This window comes from Loxodonta africana, chromosome 4 (genome assembly GCF_030014295.1).
Source record: "Loxodonta africana isolate mLoxAfr1 chromosome 4, mLoxAfr1.hap2, whole genome shotgun sequence".
NCBI lineage: Eukaryota > Metazoa > Chordata > Mammalia > Proboscidea > Elephantidae > Loxodonta > Loxodonta africana.
Genome location: NC_087345.1, coordinates 187992869 through 187999720, shown reverse-complemented (window position 1 = coordinate 187999720; position 6852 = coordinate 187992869).

Below are 6852 nucleotides of genomic sequence, written 5' to 3'. Positions count from 1 at the left end.
ACACAAAAAGGCAAGAAAAACAATAAATTCCCAAAGAGACAAAGCAATTATCAGAACCAGATTCCGATACGACACATATGTTGAAATTATCTGACAGGGAATTAATATTTAATTTTAATATTTAAGGGCTCTAATTGAAAAGGTAGTCAACATACAATGTTGTTTTTGTTGTTAAGTGCTGATTCCAACTCATAACGACTATGTATGACAGAATGAAACACTGCCCGGTCCTGCGCCATCCTCAAAATTGTTGCTATGTTTGAGCACATTGTTGCAGCCACTGTGTCAATCCATTATATTGAAGGTCTTCCTCTTTTTCTCTGACCCTCTATTTTACCAAGCATGATGTCCTTCTCCAGGGACTGGTCTCTCCTAATAACCTGTCCAAAGTATGTGAGATGAAGCCTCCCCATCCTCACTTCTAATGAGTATTCTGGCTGTACTTCTTCCAGGACAGATGAGTAATTTCAACAAAATGCAAACTATAAGAAAGAATCAAATGGAAATGCTAGAAATGAAAAACACAGTAAGAGAGATGAAGAATGTCTTTGATAGGTTCATCAGTAAGCTCGACACAGTCAAGGAAAGAATCGATGAACTTAAAGACAGGTCAATAGAAACACCCAAACAAAAACACGAGAGAAAAGAGAGTGAAATAATACAGAAAACAATATCCAAAAGCTGTGGGATATCAAAAGTTCTAACATCTGCATAACTGAAATTCCAGAAGGAGTAGAGGATATGAGGCAGAAGTATTTGAATAATAGGCGATAATTTCCTAAATTAATGACACTAAACCACAGATCCAGGAATATTAGGAAACACCAGGCAAAGAAAATACAAAAAATAAAAGCAAATCACACACACGTATATCTATTCTAACTGGTAAAAAAAAAAGACAAAGAGAAAATCTTGAAGGTAGCCAGAAAAAAAGAAAGAAAGAAAAAGAAAAGAAATATCACATATAGAGGATAAAAATAAGAATTACAGCAGACTTCCTGTTAGAAATCAGGCAAGCCAGAAGACAACAGAGTAACATCTTTAATGTGTTGAAAGAAAAAAACAAAATAAAACAAACTTACAACCTGGAAAACTCTACCCAGCAAAAATATCTTTCAAAATAAAGGAAAAATAAAGACTTTCTTGGTGTCTTAGCTGGCTTTTATAGAGAAGCAAATCCAGCGAAACATATGTAGTTGTCCCTTTTTATCCAGGATCCCTGACGAATACCGAAATCTCTACAGATATTCAAGTCTGTTATATAAAATGGTGTGATATTTGCATATAAGCTACGCACATCCTCCCATATACTTTAAGTCATCTCTAGATTACTTATAAAACCTAAAAACAAAAAACAACCCATCGCCATCAAGTCAATTTCGACTCACAGTGACCCTATCGGACAGAGTAGAACTGCCCCATAGGATTTCTAAAAAGCACCTGGTGGATTCCAACTGCCGAACTTTTGGTTAGCAGCCATAGCATTTAATCACTACGCCACCAGGGTTTTTCCCTTATAATAACTAATACAATGTAAATACTACGCAAATTGTTGTTATACTTTATTGATTAGGGAATAACGACTAGAAAAATAATGGAGCCCTGGCGGCACGGTGGTCAAGAGCTTGGCTGCTAAATCAAAAGGTCAGCAATTTGAACCCACCAGCCTCTCCTTGGAAACCCTATAGGGCAGTTCTGCTCTGTCCTATAAGGTTGCTATGAGTTGGAACTGACTTGACAGCAAAGGATTTAGGTTCTTTTTTTAGACAAGAAAAAAAATTTGTTTTTGTTTTTAATATTTTCAATCCACGGTTGGCTGAATCCATGGATGTGGAACTGGTGGATATGGAGGGCCAACTTTATATAAATATATATAGAGAGGTTTAACTCAAGGAAATGGCTCATGCAATTGTGGAGGGTGGCAACTCTCAAATCCACGGGTCAAGAGTCAGGGTGGAGGCTTCTCCTGGTTGCAGGGGCTGACAAACCCAAAATCAGCAGGTCAGATGGCAGCCTGCTGGTTCACAGGGCTGTGGGAGCTGGTGAATCCCAAAATCTGGTCAGGCGCAGGGATGGATTACCCCATAAGCAAGGTGCATACAAGATTACTTGTGCTTGCTTACTAATCTGTTGTGCACAGTTTCATGTGTTTTTTATCAAAGATGTGGTGAAACCTGTACGAAATTGTGCACTACAGATTAGTAAGTAAACACAAGTAATCCTATGTGCACCTTGCTTAATGTAAACCCGTGTGTACCTTGCTTACTGGTTAATCCTCTCCTGGCCTGGCTGCAGGCTGCTGGCTCATGTCCCAAGAACCAGAGGTCAGATAATGATGAGTCACTTGCTGGATCCAGAGCAAGAGTGAGCCTTGATGGAACATCCATTTATATACTGGAGGCAGGCCACGGCCCCAAGGAAACTCCCTTTTCAACTGATGTGGCTCATAGAAGATCTCGTCATGGAGGTGATTACATTATAGCACATCTCATCATGGAGATGATTACATTATATTAGATTATGGAAGAGCCATCAGTCCAATGTCTGCCAAACCACTGAGAATCCTCGCCTACCCTAGTTGACAGATAACATTAACCATCACACTCAGACAAACAAAAACTAAGGGAATTCACTGCCGGCAGACCTACTCCACAAGAAATGTTAAAGCAAATTGTTCAGAAGGAAGAAGTCAGATTGAAACCTGGATCTACACAAAGAAATGAAGAACAGTAAATCTAGAAAAAATGCAGATACAACTCATTGTTTACTTATTTTCAATTTTTCTAAAAGAGAATTGACTATTGAAAGCAAAATAGTAGCAATGTATTATTGTATGTTCATCGCACACACAAAAATAAAACGTATGACAATAGCAAAATGGACGAGAGGGAGGAATTAAATACATACTGCCCTAAGATCCTTACATGACTTGTGAAGTGGTGTATTATTTAGGGACTCATATTAATTCTGTGTAGACTATTCCATGAAACAAGCAGGCATGGAAGAATAAAGTTTTACAGAAATATGTGACTTTGAATTCCAAATTTGCATTGTATTTTCTGTCTTTTTATAACAATAAATATGCACATATATTTTTAAAAAAATGATCCAGGTAATTTTTTTTGTATTTTGCTTTAGGTGAAATTTTACAGCTCAATTTCTCATATGAAAATTTATACACATATTGTTATATACCATTAGTTGCAATCCCTATAATGTGACAGCACACTCCCCCTTCCCACCCCAGGTTTCTTACGTCCATTCAGCCAGTTCCTGTCTCTTCCTGCTTCCTCATCCTGCCCCTGGACAGGAGCCACCCACTTGGTCTCTTGTATCTGATTAAAATAGGAAGCACACTCTTCAATATGCAGTCAAGCATGAGAATCCCAGAGCTAGAGTTGACCTCTTTCATTCTGAAGTGTGATGTCTTTAATTCTAGGAAATTGTCAGCAATAATTCCCTTACGTGTTACAAGTTTTTTTCTTCTTCTGGGATTTCCATTAGAAAAACATTTATGCTTCTACTCCTACCTCCATATTTCTTAACTTTTCTCTCATGCCTTCTGCCTCTTAATCCTGTCTTTAGTTCACAAATTAACTCTTTGGCTATATTTGTTCTGTTATTTGATTGTGTTTTTTATTTCATTAATGCTTTTCATATCTACTATCCAATTCATGAATGTTTTTTTCGCTATGAGTCAGAATTGACTAGATGGCACTGGGTTTTTACTGGGTCTCTCTCTCTGTGAAACTTACTTTCTGTTTGGTCCTTCATGTTGACTTTCTCTGATGTGAGTAGTTCTATACATTGTTTTACTTTAATAGTTCTTTTGCTCCTGAGATGTTTCGTAAGTTTTCCACATGTGGTCATATTCATTCCTTTGGAACCATTAACTGCCTTGGCTAGAAATATCTCCCTGAGAAAAAGGGAGAAAAGACTAGATGTTGGTTTGTGCTTCTCCTGAGCTCAGGACTTGAGAAAATGTATGTCTCATGTTGACATGCTTCTAGGGAAGTGATATGTCTCAAGCATTCCCTATTCTCCCCACTTCGTGCATCATCTGGCCTCCAGGATCTCACAACCGCTCTATCCCAGTCACTGCTACTGATGTGTGAGTAGGGGAAGGGGAGATGTTAGTTTCTTAGGGCTGCTGTAACAAAGTACCACAAAGTGGAAGTCCTAAAATGACAGAAATTTATTGTCTCACAGTTCTGAAGGCTAGAAGTCTGAATCCAAGGTGTCAACAGGGCCAAACTCTCTCTGAAAGCTCTAGGGAAAGATTCTTTTTTATTTATTTATTACTGTACTTTAGATGAAGCTTTACAGAACAAACTAGTTTCTCACTAAACAGTTATACAAGTATTGTTTGACGACATTGATTAACAACCCCACAACATGTCAACACTCTCCCTTCTTGACCTTGGGTTCCCTATTACCAGCTTTCCTGTCTCCTCATGCCTTCAGGGGCCGTTGTGCCCCTGTAGTCTCGTTTCGCTTTATGGGCGGTCTAATCTTTGGCTGAGGGTGAACCATGGGAGTGACTTCATTACTGAGCTAAAAGGATATCCAGAGCCATACTCTTGGGGCTTCTCCAGTCTCTGTCAGGCCAGTAAGTCTGGTCTTTTTTTGTCAGTTATAATTTTGTTCTACATTTTTCTCCAGCTGTGTCTGGGACCCTCTATTGTCATCTCTGTCAGAGCAGTTGGTGGTGGTGGCCGGGCACCATCTAATTGTGCTGGACTCAGCCTGGTGGAGGCCGTGGTGGATATGGTCCATTAGTCCTTTGGAGTAATCTTTTCTAGGGGAAGATTCTTATTTGCCTCTACCAGCTTCTGGTAAACCCAGGAGTTCCTTCCCTTGTAGCTGCAGCATAATTCCCATCTCTGCCTCTGCCATCACATGGTGTTCTTTCTTCTATATGTCTGTCTGTGCCTCCTCTCGTCTCTTATTAGGTCACCAGTCAGATTGGATTAGGATACACCCCACTCCAGTAGGATCTCTTCAAAGATCCTATTTCCAAGCACAGGTACCAGGGGTTAAGACTTCAGTGTGTCTTTTGGGGGAACACAATTCAATCCACAACAGAGGGCTAAGGAGCTCAGGTGCAGGCCAGCCAGTCTGTACTCATTGTGGTCTGCTCCTATCTCACGGACCGCACTTCCAAACTTCTTTGCTGGTTACATCTTTTCTATTCACCACCTAAAGGTTGATATTTCCCACTGCTCCATGCACGTTCCTTTCCTATAACTCTGGGCAGGATCTCCCTGACTCAGTTAATCGCCTGTACACAGTGTCTGCACAAAGGAATATTCAATGTTTGTTTCATATTCTTCTAATTGGAAACCAAAAGGATATTTTCAGCCATATCCTCTTTCTTTGAGGAAGTAGAACTTAGTCTCAGCTTCAAGCCAGGTACCCGTTTTTATCTGTTCAGTGATTTTATCTTAAAAAGGAGCATAACTGCAATAGCATAGTTTAAAAACAGATGAATTCTAAAGTTCCTTCCAATATATGTTTCTATAAGTCTATGTTTGAACTGTCAGTTGCTTGAACCATATACTTTTAAGATTTTTAGTCCCTATAGATGTCAGTTTGGAGCCCTGGTGGCCCAGTGGTTAAGAGCTCAGGTTGCTAACCAAAAAGGTCCTCAGTTCGAATCCACCAGCTGCTTATTGGAAACCCTATGGGGCAGTTCCACTCTGTCCTCTCGGGTCGCTATGAGTCAGAATCAACTCGATGGCACTGCGTAACAGGTAGACGTCAGTATAACAGTGAGTGGGTTTACAGACTAATTTTTAGCTCTCCAGGAAAGTCACTGCATCTAGTCTTTTATACAATATTTTGGTATTCTTATATTTATGAGTCAGAATCAACTCGACGGCACTGGGTTGTTTTTTTTTTTTTTAATATTTATGTTCAGTAGTAAATCCAGTGGGGGAAAAAAAAACATTTTAAAAAAATTATTTTCGTCAGACTATTGTTCTCTCCTGAGCCAGTTTAAGGTGATTCTATTCTCTATTTACATTACTATACTTTTTTTACTTTGCTACTTTCTCCTTTATTCTTGCCTTTTTAGAACATGGCATAAAGACTCTGGATATCTGATTTTTTTTTTTTTTTTTTAACAGCCTAGTAACCAGAAATAAAGAACACCGATCATCTGTAGAGACTCCTTGTATCTTCAGGCTATCGCATTCAGAAGGTTTCTTTTATCATCTACATCAGTGCTTTCAAATTCTGAGTGCTAAAAACTCAGATTCAGAAGTGCCCACGTGAATCTATACACAGCCAGGCTTAGAAACCAATCCTAAATATCAATTGTTATGCCTGGGTGAGGAGTCTGGGGTTTACTGATCACAGTTCTCCAGTCTATTACAAAACTATTACATTTTATTTAAGGAGGAGAACAAAGTATCCACATGATGGCACTGTAGCCTACAAAATAAAAGGCTGTCAATTTAAAAAGCCCAAGAACTTGGTGAATTCTAGTTAGAGATAATAATTATCAATAAAAGATGCTTTATCGTAAGGCATTTTTATACAAGGTAATAAAGATATAATTTCCCTTATGTTCTGCAGAGACATATCGGCTAATCCTTTGATTTCCTTTCCAAGTATGTTTTTCAGATGGGTCATTTAATTACAGCATCTTAGTTTTCATCTTCATAGAAAAGTTATTAAACATGTACTCTCACGTGGCACTGAATAAACAAAAAGTGAAGCAAAAGCAAACAAACAAGTGTTTAAGACCCTATTGTGTGCACACAAGTATGTCAGGAGCCACTGAATGGATTCCTCCATGATGGCATGTCTACTGTTCATTCCTACAGGTGATTCCAAGGTGGGATTCAG